At 37.3% G+C, this 22,254-nt stretch overlaps 1 non-coding gene across 1 annotated transcript; it reads left to right on the top strand.

The window, feature by feature from the left end:
- Positions 1-3,834: 3,834 nt before the first annotated feature.
- LOC138806415 (U6 spliceosomal RNA) lies at positions 3,835-3,942 on the top strand. Its single transcript, XR_011365859.1, has one exon. It is a non-coding gene; the product is annotated as a U6 spliceosomal RNA (small nuclear RNA).
- Positions 3,943-22,254: the final 18,312 nt, after the last annotated feature.

Raw genomic sequence — 22,254 nt, forward strand, 5'->3', positions numbered from 1 at the left:
AAGATAGAAAAAAAGAGAGAGATTCAAAGGATGCTAGATGGTAGAACAAATCCTGACTTGGTAATAGACTAGATGTAAAAAGCTGAGAAGGACAAATGTATAAAAAATAATTTCCAGATCTCTGGTTTGGACAACTGAGTACACAAGGGAGCATTCACCAGAGTAAGAAAACGAGGGAGACATTTGCCAGAGACATTCATGCCTTTAATTAGGACATAAATAATTTTGGAGGAAGCAAGTGTAAATGTCAAATGGGGAATTGGATGTATGTACATGAAACTCAGGAAAAAAAATAAATGATGCTGAAGATGGGAATGTAGAAGCTCTGAACACAAACAGTCTCAGATGATTGGAGAAATGGGTTCCCTATCAAGGGAGATGCCGAGAAGAAGCCAATAATGCAAATGTGAAGGGAAAATATTAGACAGAGGAAGATGAGTAGCAAATGTGGCTGAAAGTGAGTGTTAGAGAATTGTCCATTCAGTTTTACAACTGGACACAATAAATGGAGAAAGACAACAAGGCTGATAAGGAACGTAGAGTAGGCACACAAGCTGCATTCATGGAAATGATGAGCAAAATAGTCACTTCTTTTTTCCATTAACTCCTAGCCTTCTCCAGATGATAGCTGAACTGCCGGTCAGTTGAGAGATGAACTGGAGCAATCTATCAGTGTATCCACACATGACATTCTTGTACTAGGCATTAGTTGACTAGCTCTCAATTTCAAATCCACCCTTCCCTGCCCTGTACCGTGATATAACTGCTCGACTTTAGAAGACTTTATTAAGTGTTCATGATTAGCTTGTGACACACTAGACTTTTCAACAGAGGGGACAGAGATGTCATGGCAAGGTGACAAAAGCAGGAAAACAATCTCTCCTCAGGGCCGTGATCTTCCATTATCATTCTGTGTGGTGTCTTAGGGACCTTGGTGTCCAAACTCCAGCTGTACATCCAGCCTCATCCTCCGAGTAAAAACCCTACACAATCGACCAAAAATACCTTTAGAAAAAAAGAGAGTTTAAATATAGAAGCCATGAATAGAAGATGAGACATTACACAAAATTTATGAAGGATCATAAGAGACTAAATTAAATATATACCAAAAAATTTTAAAACCTGGAAGAAATTAATAAATTCATAGATACATACAGACTAACAATACTGAATCATAAATAAATAGAAAATCTGAACATAGTAAGAGTGATGAAGGATTCTGAATCAGTAAGAAGAAGAAAAGCCAGGGCTGGGAAGGTGGCTCAGTGGTAGAGTGATTGCCTTGCATGCATGAGTCCCTGGATTTGATTCCTCAGCACCACATAAGCAGAAAAAGCCAGAAGTGGTACTGTGGCTCAAGTGGTGGAGTGCTAGCCTTGAGCTGAAGAGCTGAGGGACAGTGCCCACGCCCAGAGTTCAGGCCCCATGAACGACCAAAAAAAAAAAAAAAAGACAAGAAAGAAAAAGAAAAGCCAAGGACATAGTGGCTTTACTGCCTAATTCTATCAGCCATTTAAATATACCTTCTTAAACCTTCCAAACACTTCAAGCCTTCTTAATCACTTCGTAATCAATCCTTAATCAAACCTTCTTAATAATTTCTTAACCAAATCTTCTTAAACCTGTCCAAAAACTTGAAAAGGAGGGAATTCTTTCAAATTCATATTTTGAAGCCATCATTATCATGATACCAAAGCCAAAGACACTACAAGAAAAAAGAGAAATCAATAGTAGGTCACTGTCTCTGATAAGCATAAATGTAAATACTCAACATTATACTAGCAAATTGAGTTCAAAAGATAATTTTTATTGATCAAAAGGGATCTAGTCTAACAATGCATGAATGGTTCAACATAAACACATCTATAATTGTGAACTTTTAAAAACTGCGAACCAATATTATGATCATTGCAATAGCTATGAGGTATTTGACAAGATTCAACATCCTTCCATGATTAAAAAATAAAAATGTACCAGCTGAGTGCCAATAGCTCATACCTGTCATCCTAGCTACTCAGGAGGCTGACATCTGAGGATCACGGTTTAAAGCCAGCCCTGGCAGGAAACTCCGTGAGACTTTTATCACTAATAAACTACTTTAAAAAGCCAGAAATGGAACTGTGGTTCAAATGGCAGAGCACATGCCTTGAGCAAAAGAAACTCAGTGACAACACCCAGGCCCAGACTTCAAGCCCCAGGACTGGCAAAAAAAAAAAAAAAAAAAAAAAAAAAAAAAAGCACAGCAAGCAAGGAAAATAAGTATGTAAAAAATGGACTCCAACACAACAAAGGCCAAAAATGGCATATCTTCAGTTAACATTATACCAAATAATGAAAAGCTGAAAACTTTTCTAAGATTAGGAAAAGCGTAGTCACTTCTATACAACACTGTGCTAAGATTCCTGGTTACAAGAACCAATTCTAAATGGATCAAAGAGCTCAAGGTAAAAGCAGACACCCTGAAAATATTGCAGGAAGAAATAGGAGAAACACTAGAGCTCCATGTCACAGATCAAAACTTTCTTAATAAAGATCCAGAAACACAAAAAAATCAAAGAAAGACTGGATAAATGGGATTGCATGAAACTGCAGAGCTTCTGCATGGCAAAGGACATTGCTAGCAAGATACATAGAAAGCCCACAGACTGGGAGAAAATCTTCACTAGCCATACAACAGACAAGGGCCTTATATCTAAAATATATTTAGAGCTCAAAAATTTAAACACTTCCAAAACAAATCCTCAAAGAAACAACCACCCCATTAATAAGTGGGCTAAAGACTTTAAGAGAGACTTCTCTGAAGAGGAAATACAAATGGCCAAGGGACACATGAAGAAATGCTCAATATCTCTGGCTATGAAAGAAATACAAATCAAAACAACACTGAGATTCCACCTTACCTCAGGTAGAATGGCTATAAGCAAGAAATCTAATAACAACAGATACGGCTGGCCAAAGGGGAACACTGCTACCCTGTTGGTGGGAATGAGAACTTGTCCAGCCACTCTGGAAAGCAATATGAAGGTCCTCAAAAGACTAAACGTAGAAGCCTCCTATGATCCAGCAACCCCACTTCTGGGCATCTACCAAGAGGACCAAAAACAAGTTCCTACTAAAGCTACCAGCACAACTATGTTCATTCCAGCATTATTTACCATAGCTAAGATATGGAACCAACCCAGAGGCCCCTCAGTAGATGAATGAATCAAGAAGATGTGGAATATATATACAATGGAGTTTTATGCTTCCATCAGAAAGAATGACATTACCCCATTTGTAAGGAAGTGGAAAGACTTAGAATAAATTATACTAAGTGAAGTAAGCCATGCCCAAAGAAAAGTAGAATGCATGATATCCCTTATTTGTAAGAACTAGAATATGTCTATGATATTCTTAACAGTGGATCCCAATAACCCATGTGCTTTGGACCCTATGTAATGAAGCATATCAACATGAACTCCAATAAATGGAAATAAGTGGTTCTTAATATGTCCTGTATGTAGTTTTTTCTAGTTTCTCTTAGTTTTTGGTACCATGTGCTTTGTATGTAAGACTGTTTAATATGTGGAAGGGAAAGAGAATCACAGAAACAGCAGGACAAAAGATGGACTAGTGCAGCATTGATACTCACTAATCACTATGTCTAGTGAGAACCTTACAACTGGGGGGGGCGAGATTAGAGAGGGGTAAGTGGGAGATAATGAGAGATTGGGTGACAATGATTAAAAACAAATGTTCTCATTAGCTTACTTATGTAACTGTAACTTCCCTGCCCATCACCTTTTCAATTAAAAAAATTCCTGGTTATAGCAGTTGATAAAAAATAAACATCAAGTGTTCGCTTCGGCAGCACATATACTAAAATTGGAAAGATACAGAGAAGATTTAGCATGGCCCCTGCGCAAGGATGACACGCAAATTCATGAAGCATTCCATATTTTTAAAGAACAGATAATGTGATGTTAGGAAAATGAACCCTTAGATATGTATTTTAACGTTTTTTTTCTTTCATGCATGTGTTTCTAACGCATTTATAAGATTATTTCTTTGTTGCTTTGTATGTCCCTCCCCCACAGTATAACCCCTGCTTTCACTATATTTGATGTCAGTATAACTTGTGGAGGAGATGGGGAAAAACAAGTCGTTTAAGGATACAGGTGGACCTGTTGCAACAATGAGAAGTACAAGTTGTCATGTCGAAAATGAGCTTTACAGCGTTGGTTGGGGGGGTAGGGGGTGGGGGAGGGGGGAGGATTGGGGGGAGGGGGAGGCTGGGAAGGGATGTGAAGGGTAAACAAAGGAGGAGGCTGCAATGCTTGGTAAGAAATGTATGCATTATCCTGCCCATGTAATTGTAACCCCTCTGTACAATATGTTCACAAATAAAATAAAATAAAATAAAATAAATGTAAAAAATAAACATCAAAATTGCACAGAAAGAAATTAAACTGTTTTGCACATGAAATCTTTAAATATGTGGAAAGCCCTAAAGACTACACATACATGGACATACACACACACACACACACACACACACACACACACACACACACACACAAACACACAAACAAACACACACACAATACTTTAGAACCAGTAAATAAATTCAATAGAGTTGCAGCGTGTAGTGTCAACAAATACATAAAAATAAGTAGATTCTATATACTAAGAATGAGTCATTCTAAAAAGAATTCAAGAAAATAATTCCATTTACAATGGTACAGAAATAACATGAAATATTTACAGTGGTAAACCGAATTGAAAAGAAACCTTTGTTCACAGATTGGAAGGCTAAATATTATTAATGTCCACACCACTTTAAAATTATCAGTAGATTCAATGCAATCCCTATTAAAATATAAATGGCATTCTTCACAGAATTTTAACATGTAAAGTAGAGATGACATTCACTTGTTTTCTTTAGTCATTCATCCTGTAGATTCATGTAGGTGTCTCCATCTGGAGCTTTATTTTAAATCTGTTTGGAATGTCAAATAGAATTTGAAGAACACCGTGAATCTTTCTTACAGAAAGCAGACCAAGAACTGTAATGAGAGTGAGAAGGAATTCATGCATGTAAAATTCAAACTCACTGATGACTCCACAGAGCAAACTCCAGAGGCAATTACAGTGCTCACAGCACAAACCTTCACATGAGACAAAGGCACACCTTACATAAGGGGAAAACTCTAAATTTTTGTAGCCATTCCTCACAATTTCCCTATTGATAAAATTGACCTATAGAAAGGACTCAACCTTCCCAAACTAGAAAATGGCATTGTGCTGCACTAAGCCTAGTACCCATTGTACCATAGAACATCATAACAGTAGATACACAAAAGTTAAAAGTATGAATAACTTAGTTTGAAAAACCCTTGCAAGGAGGGATACCACCATCCATATACACTGGTCAAGTCCAGCCCAGAGAAAGAGGCAAACCACTCCAGATTTGTAACTAGTTACAGATATATTCAGGGAAAATTTAAATGTGAGGCAAACTTGGGCAGTAGCAAGACAAGGTCGATCTCTGTGTTTACCTAGCTAGTCATCTATCTCCTTTTGGTTTTCTTTGATTTTGTTTGTTCATTTTTGAGCCAGTCCTTGGGCTTGAACTCAGCTAAGGTGCTGTCCCTGAGCTTTTGAACTCAAGGCTAGCATTTTACCATTTAAACCACCCCTCCACTTCCTGTTTTGTGGTGGTTTATTGGAGACAAAGAGTTTCATGGACTTTCCTGCCTGTGCTGGCTTTGAGCCTTGATCTTTAGGTCTCAGCCTCCAGAGTAGGTGGAATTACACACACCTGAGCCACCACCACCTGCCTATCTCATCTTTTATACCATGAAAAGAAAAAAAGCTTAAGAAAGTTGCTGATAATATGTTAAGCCATCTGATGATTTTCTTAACCATTTACTCTCTGCTGAAAGGGGTTGTGTTTCTTTAATCTATTCACCATTCCTGCACTGTGGAAAGTAGTAGGCAGTAACTTGGTCTTCTAGTGGATGTGTTCTGCAACTTACTCTTTGGTTACCTTCCCAGAATACTTTCATGCAGCATCTCTATATAGTGCCTTGCTCAATTGTCTTCTAGATCACACTGAGGTGTCTATAAGGACAAAATAGTCATCATATTTGCACCTGTGCACATCTTGGGTGTTTAAAAGCTGCTTCATATACAATTGAAATATCTCTTAAGTCCCTAGTATGTGGCACACATGATAGTAATTTCAGTTAATGTAAAGCAAAATGGCTAAGCCTCTCTCTCAAATGCTTAGTTTTTCTCTAGTATACTACAGAATAGTTTGTGGATCTAGTGGCCTTCTGGATGCATGTTCACACAAGTGCATCATCTATAATCTTAGCTGCTCAGGAGTCTGTATCTGAAGAACAAGTTTTGAACCAGACTTGCTCTATTGCCTTTAACTAGCCAATAGGAATTTCAAAAATCAGAAAATAATTTCTCCTCTTTGCGACATACTTACCTCTCTGAGTCCGAATTCCCTCAGTTGCTCTAAAGAGATAGGAAAGAAGAGATGAATATTCTTTGTACTCTCACACATACCATTCAACACAGAGAGTTAATTTCTTCTCTTCACAATGTATAGAGATTTCTTCTGCATTCATTTTCAAGTGGGTATTACTGAGTATTTTTCTAATTTACTTCAATTCTCATAGTCTCTACCCAGAAATGGTATCATATTTCACAGACTAAGGACTCAAATCTCACAAAATCTGTCCTCCACTTCAAATACTGATCACAATCCTTAAATTGCAACCTTCTTTTTTGCTCTGTCAGCTACAGATTGAGTTTTCTACATGTCTTGAGCAAGCTATGTCAGAAACATAGATGGGCACATTTGTGTCTTTCCACAGAGTCAGAATATGTTTAGTGAAAAAATTCACAAGATATGTCAATTGCATGAGTGTTCATTCACCAAGTCCTCCTGAATTCATTTGGAATCCATAGCCATTAGTAAACATGCTTTCTTTTATTCTAAGATGAATTACTAATATGAGCTATGAGACTATCCCTTACACTTATACACAATATTATACATAACTAAAGGCATAGACAGAGAGCTGATAGAAATATAAGCAATAAGACCGTGTAGGGGAATCCGATAAGGCATTTTATAAGCTGCAGGTGTAAATTTACTCAGAATGCAGAGTTGAAAACTGCAGGTCAGGATAACAGATGATTATATGCATCTGTTTGATGTGGCTATGTGTCATAGAGACAAAACTATACTTGAACTGGACTCTAGTGAAAGAGATGAGGTCCTTGGCTGAGGCTGTTTTCCTGGTTGTGGCTCATGACAAATGACAGGGTGATGGGTCTGGGTGTCTGTCATGTTTTAGACTTAATATACTCCATCTTCATGATCCAAGTCAGAAGATTATATATGGTGTGGTTGGTAAGCTCATGTGTCTGCTGTTTATTATGTGATTTAGTATACTTATGATTAATTGGCACAGATATGTATCAATTTGTGCCTTGTGGTATGCAGGCTGATAATGGTTGTCTGCTCATATAAGGAAGATGTAGACACATTCTGCCTTGTCATTTATAGTCAAAATGGAATAAAACTTGCTCTATAAAAATGGATTCATTCTACTCAGGAGGCTGAGATCTGAGGATCTTGATTCAAAGCCATGACCCAGGCAGGAGAGTCTATAACTACTCTTATCTCCAATTAGGCATCCAGAAAGCCAGAAGTAAAGTTGTGGCTTAGATGGTCAAGCACTAGCTTTGAGCAAAAAATCTCCAGGACAGTGCCCAGGACCTGAGTTTAAGGCCACCCCCCCCCCCCCGCCCCACACACATACAGATTGATTCAAGGCTAAGCACAGCCTTGAAATCTTCTGTTTTACATAACACAGAGTAACATAAAGCAGGCCCAGCCTGTTCTCACCATTACATTTGGGGTTTTATTAACTTTCTAGAGCAGATTATAGAACTCAAAGAAATAATTTGTTTACACTTATTTTTAAGGAGTTTACAAATGATTCCAGTGGTCACCAGATGAGAACAATTCATAGCAAAGTATGAGAGCAAGAATGTAAAGATTCCATGCCCTCTGTACACACGATGCTTCAGCAACCTCCCTATGTCCCATGTACCCAGAAGTTTTGGGAACTGTATCCATTGGTGTTTATATGAAGTCTTCATTATATGATTGTATATTATCTGTCATTGGTGATCAGCTCAAGTTCAGGCTCTACCATTTGTGGAGATTGGAAGGTAGGGTTGAAAGTCTAATCATACATTCATTTTTAAGATGACCAATCAACATTATGAAGAAACTACCTAGGGCCTCTCAGTCACCAGTTATTTCATTAGAATGCAAAAAAATTAAAAAACACTTCTAATCATTCAAGAGATTTCAAGGGCTTCCTCTAATCTGTCTTTGCTGCGTCCCAAAGGAGCTAATACTTCATTGCTTCACTTACACTGAATACCACAGATGTCTGAATTTCTCAATAATTACACCTATATAGATAGAATTATAATAAATGTAATATAAAAATAAATATACATTATATATGTAATTAAAATTTCAAGAACATTTCTACTAATAAATAAATAAGCATTGTATCTCTTCCCAAATTTGTCAAATTCAGTGTTTTGCAATATTTGCTTCAATTATTATACATAATTTTTTATTTCAGAGAAATACAATGATGGATGTATAAACCTTTCTGATCTTGTTCTCCTCCCTTGTAGAGATAACTACTATCCTAAATACTTATCACTATATAGTTTGTAAAGTTGCTCCACATATCTGAACCTACAAATAAGGCACATAGTCCATTGAACTTTTAAAAAATTATATAAATCATTAAAGATACCTAAATATCAGTGATTATTTTACACTTCATCTTGTAACAGGCTCTAATTTTTTAAGTTGCATTTACACTAAGAAAATTTAGTGCCAGACTTTTTTATATGCTATAATTTGTGGTATGCCTTTGTGACTTTAACATATAAGATGTTTTTGTAATTTTAAAGTGGAATTATCAGATCTACTTATGTAATTCAGAAGAAGAATGTATGCCTAAAATGCATAAATTCCTGTGTTTGATCCTTAGCACTGACAGTTAGATGATATATAGATGATAGATACACACACACAGATAATAGATAATAGCTGCATCAATAATAGATAGATATCAGAATTATCTAAAAAATCTGCTCACCTACCCTTAATGACATTAGACCCACCCCTACAGTTTCAGAGACAATTCCATTCTCCAAGGACACAAGAAATATATTCATGATGGAGATCTGATGATCTCCAGGAGCTCTATGGTGGTTGTTTGGAGCAGAAGAATGACAAAGAGTATTACTACTATCAAAATACTTCTGGAGGTCAATCAATTTAATCCTGATGCCCTAGTGATTTATGTTTAATTTTTGTAATATTATGTCTGTGTGGGATCAGAATTTTCTTTAAAATGTGTCCTTCTACCCAGCTGGTCTAGCACTGATAATAGCTACTTATAAAATAATGTTTCAAACATTCTTACATTATACAAAGCATACAAAGAAGCAGTTGTCTGATTATCTAACATTTAATGAGCTCAGTGGATATGTTTATTTCAGTACACAATGAAGCTATAGGAATTTTGTATACATTACACTTTGCTTTTGTAATTCAGTTAAATGGAATGTACAGACTTGTTCTGTGGTGAGTGAAAATTAGAGCGAGTGGTGGGGAATGAGTGAAAAGTAAATGCCTAATACATGTTTATAGACTTCACTTACCGAGTCCCAAAACTTCAAAGCAGAAGGTCACTTAATCAGCCTAAGTACAAAAGCACAAACCCCAACAGACAGCAACCTAAAGGGCATATAGATATCAAACAAACATGACAAAAGATTCACACCATCTATCATCAGAGAAATGCAAATTTTGAAATGGCATATACCATTATGCTTCTAATGGAATGGCTAAATCCAGAGCTAACAGTGAATATGTCAAATAGGAACCCTCTTCCACTATTGGTGGAGATGTGTACAAGTATTATCCACAATGGAAGATAGTGTAGTGACTTCTTTGACAATTATTGTATATTCCTACCATGTAGCTTGGCATTTCACTCCTTCATATTTATCCAAAAGAGCTGAAAATTCTTGACTTCACAAAATCCTTCGTATGAATGATATAGTAATTTCATTCAGAATTGCCAAAACTCAGAAGCAACCAAAACGTCCTCCAGTAGGAGGATGAATAAATGAACTCTGATATAACCAGATATTGGCTTATTTTACTGCACTGAAAAAGAGCTAGCATGCCATGAAAAGGTGAGGGGGAATCTTAGATGAATATTACTAAAAATGCTAATTTGAAAATGCTATACAGTTCATAATTCCAGTCACGTGATATTTTGTCAAAGGCATAAATAGGAAGACAGTCAACATATTGGTGATGGCCAGAGGTTGAAGAGTCCATTAGCAAAACACAGAGAACTTTGATCACCATGATCCTGTTCTGAACAATAAAACAACAATGGAGAATGTGTGCCATGCATTTGTAAAAAAACAAAACAAAACATAGATTGCACAATAGAAATAGTAAACCCTAATATAAATATAGATGGTGGGCCGGGCGCTGGTGGCCCACACCTGTAATCCTAACTACTCAGGAGGCTGAGATCTGAGGATCACGGTTCAAAGCAACCCAGGAAGGAAAGTCCATGAGACCCTTATCTCCAATAAACCACTAGAAAACTGGAAGTGGCACTGTGGTTCAAACGGTAGAGCACTCACCTTGAGCTGAAGAGGACAGGGAGAGCACCCAAGCCCAGAGTTCAAGCCCCACAACCGACAAAAAAAATTAGATAGATAGATAGATAGATAGATAGATAGATAGATAGATAGATAGATAGATAGGCAGGCAGACAGACAGACAGACAGACGAAAGAAAGAAAGAAAGAAAGAAAGAAAGAAAGAAAGAAAGAAAGAAAGAAAGAAAGAAAGAAAGAAAGAAAGAAAGAAAGAAAGAAAGAAAGAAAGAAAGAAAGAAAGAAAGAGAGAAAGAGAGAAAGAGAGAAAGAGAGAAAGAAAGAAAGAGAGAAAGAAAGAAAGAGAGAAAGAAAGAAAGAAAGAAAGAAAGAAAGAAAGAAAGAAAGAAAGAAAGAAAGAAAGAAAGATAGTGAGCAATAATGATGTGTGAATGCAGGTTCATCAATTGAACAATGGTGCTTTCTGATAATGGAAGAAGCTGTCTTGTGTGGAAGCAAAGATTATGTGGGAAGTCTCTTCACCTCTGTTCAATTTTACTGTGAATTCAAAATATCTCTTTAGAAAAGAAGTATCTGCTGGGTGCTGGTGGCTCACACCTGTAATCCTAGCTACTCAGGAGTCTGAGATCTGAGGATTGCAGTTCAAAGCCAGCCCCGGCAGGAAAGTCTGTGAGACTCTCATCTCCAATTAACTACCAGAAAAACCAGAAGTGGCTCTGTGGCTCAAGTGGTAGAGTGCTAGCATTGAGCTGAAGAGCTGAGGGACAGCACCCAGGACTAGAGTTCAAGCCCCATAACTGATAAAAAAAAAAAAAGTAACGGGGCTGGGAAGGTGGCTCAGTGGTAGAGCGCTTGCCTTGCATGCCTGAGGCCCTGGGTTCGATTCCTCAGCACCACATAAGCAAAAAGAAAAAAGCCGGAAGTGGCGCTGTGACTCAGCCGTGAGCTGAAGAGCTGAAGGACAGCACCCAGGCCTAGAGTTCAGGCCCCACAACCGGACCCTCCCCCCCCCAAAAAAAGTAACATCTACTCTTTTAATTTTATTTTATTGCAAAGGTGATTTACAGAGGGGTTACAGTTACATAAGTAAGGTGATGAGTACATTTCTTGTAAGCCAAATCTCTTTAAAAGAAAGAAAGGAAGAAGAACAAAAAGGAGGAGGAAGAGGAGGGGGGAGAGGGGGAGAGGAAGGAAGGAAGGAAGGAAGGAAGGAAGGAAGGAAGGAAGGAAGGAAGGAAGGAAGGAAGGAAGGAAGGAAGGAAGGAAGAAGGGAGGGAGAGAGGGAGGGAGGGAGGGAGGAAGGGTGAGAGAGAGAAAAGTTGTGGAAATATGAGGCTTGAGTTGTGTTGGGGAGAACTAAGTCTAAAGATATTTTGGAGGTGCTAAGGTGCCAGTACTGGGACTTAAACTCGGAGCCTAGGCTCTGTCCCTCAGCTTTTTTGCTCAAAGCTAGTGATCTTGAGCCACAAACCCACTTCCAGCTTTTTGGTGGTTAATTGGCGATAGGAGTCTCATGGACTTACCTGCTCTGGTTGACCTTGAACCATGATCCTCAGATCTCAGCCTTGTGAATAGTTCGGATTGAAGGCACCAGTAACTGACACCTGGCTAAAGAGGATTTTTTTTTGTTTTATGATGCAATAACACTTTCTATAAAGCATCCACCACTGAAGAAACACAGAATAACTGAGCAGAAAATGTCTTAATCAATAGACATTAGCTAATACTTGTGAGCAGCCATTGCCTACCCCAGCATTGCATGAGTAGAATGACTTCAGCTGTGAAAATGAAGACAACATGTGAGCTTCATGTCAGCAATGTCTTTGAATGACTAAGCTTTAGCCACAGAGCTGGAAATGGTCCCATGGCATTACTCTTTGAGGGGACTATATTGAACTGTTTTGAATCTCATGTCTGCTATGAGTCTGATTGTATCTGCGTTGTGTGAATAATGGCTCTAGACACCTTTTCAAGTCCTGTATGCCTTTCACTAGAAAGTTCTACCCTGGAACTAACTTCAGAAGAAGATGTATCAAATGTAGTTTCCACTTTTTCTTCTGTGACATAGAAACCATTTTGAAGGAGATGGTGGTAGAAGAAAGTTAACCCTTATTAGAGCTGATTCAGCACTATCCACCCAGCACTCACCCACACCCTACACCCCTACCCTACTGATAATTTAGTTTCCAAGACAAGAAACTAGTGACAGATAGAAATGAGAATATTGGTGGGTAGCCTTAGCACAATTTTCAAGTTCAACATAAGCATCAAGAAGAGAGAGAGAGAGAGAGAGAGAGAGAGAGAGAGAGAGAGAGAGAGAGAGAGAGAGGTGACTCAGACAAAGGAAATAGCTTAGCCAGGTGCCGGTGGCTCACACCTGTAATCTTAGTTATTCAGGAGGCTGTAATCTGAGGATTGCAGGTTGAAGCCAGCCTGGGCAGAAAGGTCCCTGTGAGACTCTTATCTCCAATTAACCACTCAAAAACCAGAAGTGGAACTGTGGCTCAAAGTAGTAGAGCACTAGCCTTGAGCAAAAGAGCTCAGAACAGTGCCTAGGCCCTGAGTTCAAGTCCAGCACCCAGACACTGAGTTCAAGCCTCAAATTGACATAGATAGATAGATAGATAGATAGATAGATAGATAGATAGATAGATAGATAGATAGATAGATAGATAGATAGATAGATAGATAGATTATCTAGCTACCCCGGGTTTTCTTTCTTTGTGTGGTGCTTAGGAGCATTTTTATGAGGAGCAAAAGAGTACAGCAGTTAAAAACATAGAGTCAGCCAGGCACCGGTAGCTCATGCCTGTAATCCTAGCTATGCAAGAGGCTGAGATCTGAGGATCACAGTTCAAATCCAGACCAGGCAAGAAAGTCCATGAGACTCTTATCTACAATTAACCACCAGGAAAATGGAAGTGGCACTGTGGCTCAAGTGGTAGAGTGCCTCAGGGACAGTGTTCAGGCCCAGAGTTCAAGCCCCATGACCAACACACACACACACACACACACACACACATATTTTTATTATATTTAATGAATATTAATATTGTACACAAAGGAGTTGCCATTCAACAAAGCAGTTTCTGAGTATAGTGCGTCTTGATCACCATCACCCCTTTCAACGAGTTCTCAGCCACCCCTTTTCCATTCAGACCCACACATTTTTCATTGCATTCTCCCACTGTCTCTTCTTCATTCACCTATCTCCTCCTCTCCTTGGCCTCACCCTACCCCTTCCAAGTGCCCATTTCCTATGTTTATTTTGTTGACCTTTGGTTTTGCCTTTCTAAAGGACACTGAGCTCCCCTGAATCTACCATGTTTCAGTTAATACATTGATGTACACTTTCCCACCACCCATTTACTTAGTTATTTACCTATATATTTACTAAGGTACTTATTCTTTATATTTGCATATGTATTTATAAACTAATTCTAGCTTTCACACAGCCTTTGTGTCTCTGAGCCTGACTTATTTCACCTAATAATTTTTCCCATGTCAGAAACCAGAAATGTTGAGTTTGAGTTTGAATTTTATTCCTCTTTCCTATTAGCTTGTGATATTGGACAAGTTAAGGCCTCACTATCTTTCTATAAGAAATGGAAGTTGGAACACCATCTGCTTTCAAGAGTGATGAGTAAACCTGTTGACAGATGTTTAAAAACATCTGTGCCAATGCTGGTCAGAGCACTAGTGAGCAATCTGTAGTTTGGCTGTGATTTTTTTTTCCTGTGTTGATAGCATGACTTTGAGGACATGAGTTTTGATCATATTTTTTAAGGAAGTTTCATTCTCAGCCTCTGTGCACAGAACACAGGCTCTTAAATTTTGTCTGGTCCACATGGCTGATGCATGCTCCCCTCAACCATCAGTCTATCCTCCGTCATCCATCAACCCAGATGGTCAGGTCATCTTCTAATCAAAGCCACCAACCTTCCTTTCTCTCTCTTCCATTTGAAAAAAAAGACTTGTTGGGATCATTCTTAAGTGTTCTTCCTAGACAGAAACTCTGATTTGATCCAGGGAGGAATAACGTCAACCTCATTCCTAGGATGGAATTGTAAAAGGCTTAAATGTAATGCCAGCATTCCAATTTGTAATCGAGAGGGTCAGGAGTTCCCTAGTCACACACACCGACACTGTTTCCTCTTGTACGACTGGTACACATCAGGCTGGAAACTCTTTTAAGGACAGCTTGTGTTTTATTCATCTTTGTATCTTTCCTAGTAACTAGCCCAAGACTTTGCTCAATAAGGGATTGTTAACTGGGAATAAACGGAATAAAATGGAAGTTAATGTTCTTGGAAGGTTATGGATACTTTAATTGCTTAGCAGTGTGGTTATTTCTGGGGTTATTTTCTATTTGTTTGACATTGATTTTTAATGTAGAAAATATGTGACTACAATAAAAATGCCACAACCCAGAGATAACCACTATTTAATCTATTGGATTTAATGTTCATATTTTTGAGGTCTTTTTCTTAGATGTAATATTCTTGTCTATATTTTCTAGAAGTTGAATTTAACTGAATTTATTTTCCATTGCTTACCTTAAGAAAAATATTGTGTATGGCAGACCTATGATTTTTACCATTTTATAAGATTTATTTCAAAGTTAATATATAGCAAAATTCCTTTATAAACAACTGAGTTCGACATTGTGATCAATCTCGAAAGGGGGGGCGCAAAACAAATTGAACCTATGTTTCAATGAAAAGAGAGCAAATAGAAAGAAAAAGAAAGGACAATTTATAAAACCTTGCACTTAGGGATATATATATATTTTGATGACTTGCTTTCCCTTCTTTACCTCCTAGTCAATTCTTACAACATTGAGCTTGGGTTTGACTGGTAGATTTAATATTGTTAAACTCTTATAACCAAACACATTGATCTACAAATTGAATACCATTTCATCAAAATCCCAATGATTTTCTTCATAGAAATAGGAAAGTCAATCCTAAAATTCATGTGGAAGAATAAAAGAACACCTGAAATGCTAATACATGTCTGAGCAAAAAGAACAGGACTAGAAGTACTACACTACCCAGTTTCAATTTACACTAGAGAATTCCTAGGTTCAGAGATGCATTCTTGTCATTCCTAGTGACCCACGAAGCACAAGTAGGCAGATCATAGCTCAGGCTGGCCCAGGCATAAGAGAAGACTCTACCTCAGAAACAACCAACACAAAAAGGGACAGGAGGCATGGCTTAAGTAATGGAACTTGCCTTGCAAGGGTAAGGCCCTGAGTCCTGTCACCAATGCCACAAAAAAAAGAAAAAAATACATACTATAGTGCCATAACACAAACAGCAAGGTACTGGCACAAAAACAGAGGTTTAAACCAATGGAATATAATATAAGACCCAGAAATAAACCTGTCTGGTTACAGCCACATGGTTCTCAACGATGATGCCAAAATCATGTTGGAGTAAAATCAAAAGCGCCAGTAAAACTGATTATACACATGAACGAGACTCAAGGTATCTATTTCTCAACGTATATAATGACATATTCAAGATGGACAAAAAAAAGCTATATAACACCTGAAACTACAGGCAGAGTTCAACTAATTTCTTAACAGGGCTTCAGTAGCTCAGGAAATAATATTAACAATAGACAAATGAGATTATATCAAATTAAAGATCTGACCAACAGGAAGTGGTGCTGTGGCTCAAGTGGTAGAGCGCTGGCCTTGAGCTGAAGAGCTGAGGGACAACACCCAGGCCCAGAGTTCAAGCCCCACGATTAACACACACACACACACACACACACACAAAAGATCTGACCAACAAAGAACCATTACTAGGGTAAAGAGATGGACTAGTGAGTAAGTGAAAAATCTAATACTGATTTATTATTCACACATAGAAATAAAATTATTTACAATAAATATGATATTTCATCTTCAATATACTATGAAACTTATTTTGAAACCTTTCTCTCACCCTTGAAAATTTATGGTACAATAAAAAGCATCCTAAAGAATCTAAGGAAAATGAGTGAACTAAATTTAAAGCAATAGCACACTAATTTAAAATTTTTCTTGAAAAATAGATATAGCAATGGGTTTTGCTAAGAAAAATGTGTTAGAATAAGATTATAGTGCATTTCAAGAATTCATATTTTTGTTATATCTATAATGAAATTTTCTGCATTAATGGAGTTAAATAGTAAAGATCACATTATTGCATGTTGTACATCATAGAAAGAAAAAATATTTGCATAAATTAAACACCAATATGTTAGTTAAAAATAAATACTCTTAGGAAACTAAAAATAGAAGAAAATGTTCTTGGTTTGATCAAGACTGAATATCAAAGACCTACAGGAAACCTACAATTCACTGAACAAATATGAAATGCATTCTTTCTTTTATTTGGAAAATGACAAGCATGCCAATAATGTTTATTCGTGTATTCACTCATATAGTTACATTTCAACAAATAGTTTTAGGGCTTCTTGAATGTGTTAGACACATTGAAAGTACTGGAAGTGAGGAAAATAGACAAATATGTACCCGTTACATATTTGTAGGACGGTATTTATAGTCTAATGGTAAGATAAGTTGCAAAAGGAAATATATCTATGTAAAAATCACAAGCTTTGTATAATAAGCGTTTTGCTACCATGAAAAAAGTAAGCAAGAAAGCAAGACAAGAAATATTTGCACAGGCATGTCACATCCGTTTTTAAATGCCCCAAGAAGGAGAACACTAACCAAAGACTTCAAGGGGCGGGGGGGTGAGGGAGCAAACCACAAAGATATTTGAAGTATGAGAGTTCTGGGCAGATGTAAAATTAAATGTAATGAAGACCTTGGAACAGACTGAGGTAAGGAAGACACGTAGATTGTAAGATACAAGTCAGACAAATACAGGTGACCCCATGAGGTAAAACGGTACCTGTCCTGTTTCAGGAATTAGAGTAATTAAGCACTCAGTGTACCTAGAGGAAAAAGACCAGTGTGGGGTGTGCAGCTTCTGAAAATTATGGATTCCTGAGACCAGGGCTCTCAGCTGTTGTAAAGCTGTCAGTCTGGATCTCAACAAGATGTTGAATTTTGAAATGAAGGGTTTAATAACATAGAGATAGAATAATATAATAGAAAAATAGAGATGTAAAAGATTGAAGGAAAACTTGTGGTCTTTGCAGACATTTAAAAAAAACAGCAAAATCAATATCCCATGGACTCATGGAATACATATCCAAAGAGAGTGTCCCTCTATAGCACAGGAAATAATGAGAAATCAATAAAAAGTGACCAATGAGATATACAGAAATTAACATGATTTACAATAGCTAATTTTACAACTGCATTATCTAAGTGCTGAGCACATAAAAATGTCTGCAATCTTTTTGTAAGAAATTAACTATTAAAACTTTATAAAGACAGAAATATTTCATATTTATTGGGATGTGGTTCATGCTGAGGATTTAGTATGTTTTACTTTTTGACAGTACTGGGGAATTTTTTTGTACTTTTTTATTGTAAAAATACTGAGGGGTTACAGTTACATGAGCAAGGTAATGAATACATTTCCTATTGAGCATTGTTAACTTCTCCTTTGTTTTCCCCCTACCATCCCTTCCCTCCCACCTCCACAACTACCCCCCCCCACCCCGCTCCAAAGTTTTCAACAGTGTCTCATACATCTCATTGTTACAATGGGTCAACCTGTATCCCCATTTAAGCATTTTTTTTCCCTTCCCCTCCCCGAATTAGAGAAGTGTACATACAAGATGCAGGGCACCAACATCAAATACAGTGAAAACAGAGGTTATACCATGGGAGGAGGAACATACAAAGAAATAAAAAAAAATCACATGGTACATTATAAATATGTTAGAAACAATAGCAAGAAAGAAAAGAGATATTTGTGTCCCTACCTTGGAGTTTATTTCGCTAAATATCATCTTATATGGTCATATAGTACTGGGGATTTAATTCAGACACAATTCTTACTAGACAGACTCACTATTAGTTGACTCGCACCACCCAAAGTTTTTTTTTCAGGCAGAATTTACTTCTGGGGCTGGCTTTGGACTCGGATCCTGTTTGTTTTTTACTTCTGCCTTGTTAAGACTGGTATGCAGTTACATATCACCCTGCCCAGATTTTCATTGAGATGAGGATTGTGCTAATAGTTTCCCTCTGGTCTAGACTCAAACTTTGATCCTTCTAACTCTGCCTCTTTATTAGCTGGGATTAAAGATATGTGTTTCCATTCCTTGACCTTCAGGATTTAATTTTGAGAGATAACAATTGTCTCTCAAGAATCAATAAATTGAGTACAAAAAATACTGTTTTTATCAGAAACAATTCATTAAAACTACAATAGAGCCAGGTGCTGGTGGCTCACGCCTATAATCCTAGCTACTCAGGAGGCTGAGATCTGAGGATCCCCGTTCCAGCCAGCCTGGGCAAGAAAGTCCATGAAACTCTTCTCTCGAATAAACCACTAGAAAACCAGAAGTGGCGCTGTAGCTCAAGTGGTAGAGCACTAGCCTTGAGCTAAAGAGCTGAGGGACAGCACCCAGGCCCAGAGTTCAAGCCCCACAACTGACCAAAAAAAAAAAAAAAAAAATACAATAGAAGCCAAATTATTTTCAGAAAGCAACACTCCTACCATCTCTTTTATGAAAATTCACTAAGAACTTGAGCAGACATATTTAAACTCTATTAAAATACTTAAAAGAAAATTTACATAAGATGATAATATGCCATATGTTCAAAAAGGAAAAAACAAACATGGTACATTTTCACAAAGTAATTTACAGACCTAATACTATCGCACTGAAAATTTCACAGAAAATCATTTGAATGTTTAGAAATATATGTATATATAAAGATAAATTAATAATTCTCCATTTCTTAATTAAGGACAGGAGCTTAATCTGGTCAGACAGAAAAACTACTATCAGCCATAGAAATAAATTACCGTGCCATACAAAAGAAAAAGTAATAAACATATAAAACATAATAATAAGCTCAAAATAGAACTTTATGTACATGGAGAACTAATTTATCCTAAAGTTGACACTCATTAAAAATGAAGATAGATGAATTGTTTTAAAAACAAAACAAAACAGCAAGGTTGGACCATACCTGGTTCATACCTATAAAACTAGCTACTAAGGAGGTTAAAATCTGAGGATCCCAGTTTGATAGCTGCCAGTCAGGAAAGCCCATGAGACTTTTATCTCAAATAAACTACTTTTTTAAAAAAGTTGGAAGTGAAGTTGTGGCTCAAGTGGCAGAATGCTAGCCTTGGGCAAAACTATTAGATGTCTACCTCACAACATACAGAAAAATATATGTAGTTTAAACTTAATCTTGAAAGAGAAACTCTGTAGCTAATAGAAAAAATTTTATGACCATAAAATGAAGAAGAACTTTAGCAAACAAAACCATAAGTGAAATATCACATGAGATTTACAAATGTCTATAAAGTAAAATACCTCCAAAACAAAATAAAACTACTCAGCTCTACTAGCAAATATACTTACAATGTCCAACACAACATAAGATTAGGACCTAGCATAAATTTTACAGTTATTGCAAAGGTACATGACAGACTACTGAGCTAAGCGGAAAGTGGGCAAAGAATTTCAATAGGCAATTCCCAGAAAATGAAACCTACAAGCAACAAATACACAGAATGCTTAAAATAGAAGTAATCAGAGGACTTTGATGCATAATGCCACTAAACTACTATATGTAATATCATATATTAAATATATATATATTATCTGTATGTATAAATTATCATACATATTATTTGTGCATGTATGCAAAAATTAGGATAAGGGTAATGCTTAAATATAGGACAGCGTAAACTTACAGGTGGAAACCTAGATTAACACAATCATCCTAGAGAGAAATTTGAAGAGATCAAATCAAGTTTTACTAAATGCAAGGAAGCCTTCTGTAATATCCATCCTCAAGTCCATAAGAAGACACATCTAGGAATGTTCATCTCAGCGTTATACATGGAAGTGAGAAACTGATGACAAACTTGGAATGCATCTCCAGATAGATTGATGAATGTGTGGGTAGAAAGTAATAGAGGTTTTGAGGCTTACTATGCAGCAGTTAGAAACAAACAACACAAACATACAATGGAAAAGGACTGAGAATATAAAATATTTCTAAAATGTAAAACACTTGTACATATGAAATAATAACATAATATTCAAGGAATCATATACCTTTTATGAGCACATTAGGGCACCCACTCTGGGAAGAGCCAAGTGAAGATTGTACTAAGGCAGAAAATACTAAAAGGGAATCAAATAAGAATGGACATGAACTCCAAAACGAGCTTTACAACGTCGGTTGGGGGGGGGGAAGGGGGGGGAAGGAGAAGGATTGGGATTGGGGGGGAGGGGGGAGGCTGGGAAGGGATGTGAAGAGTAAACCAAAGGAGGAGGCTGCAATGCTTGGTAAGAAATGAACGCATTATCCTGCCCATGTAATTGTAACCCCTCTGTACAGTATGTTCACAAATAAAATAAAATTTAAAAAAAAAGAATGGACATGAAGACTAAAAATAATGTTGATGCAGTAAGCAAGGTGATCAACTCTGTGTTCTATCACTGAAATATAAAATCACATAAAATTATAATATAGATAATATTCGGAGGAAGATGATCATCTTGGAACTCACTGCCCACTCTGATGTTCTGGTTTTCTGTGATACATGAGATTTGTGCACACTGAGTGAGCCTTGAGAGATCATTTGTATCATTTTCCATGACTGGAATGAAGCCAAACACCTGCAAATCTTGTAAATGCAGACGAAGTAGACCCAGGGGAACTAGTTTCACATCATCTGTCAACAAGAACATCAAAGAGAGCAGGGAGTGGGAAATCAAAATCATCTGTATCTGGGCTACAAGCCCTGGCTCAGACTCCCCAAACTCAAATGGTGGCAACTCTCCATGTTCTTATAACCTTGTGCATCTGTTAATTGCTTAGGGCTCCATATTCTCCCCTTGGACACCCATCTGTTTTTCCAGTTTAGTTAAGGAGTTAGCAGGATCAATGTGTAAGTTAGATAGATAGCGCCCCTCAACAAATGTCTCAGGAATCCACAGTGTGGTATGAAGATAGTTATTTAAAAAAAAGAGCCCCAAAACAACAACAACAAGAAAAAAAATGGGCCCCAGTGGCTCATGACTAATCCTAGCTACTCAGGAGGATTAGATCTGAGGATCACGGTTCAAAGCCAGGCCGGGCAGGAAAGTCCGTGAGACTCTTATTTCCAATAAACCACCAGAAAACTGGAAGTGGCACTGTAGCTCAAGCAGTAGAGCACTTGCCTTGAGCTGAAGAGCTGAGGGATAGCGCCCAGGCCCAGGGTTCAAGCCTCATGACTGACAAAAATAAAAATAAAAACAGAGCTCTTAGGACTGATTTAAATCCAGGAAGATTTCAATAGGACTCTGAGAGGTGTTCATACATAAGTGAAATTCTATTAATATAGCAAAAATAAAATAT

This window comes from Dipodomys merriami, unplaced genomic scaffold (assembly GCF_024711535.1).
Source record: "Dipodomys merriami isolate MVZ:Mamm:240054 unplaced genomic scaffold, mDipMer1.0.p SCAF_4, whole genome shotgun sequence".
Classification (NCBI taxonomy): domain Eukaryota; kingdom Metazoa; phylum Chordata; class Mammalia; order Rodentia; family Heteromyidae; genus Dipodomys; species Dipodomys merriami.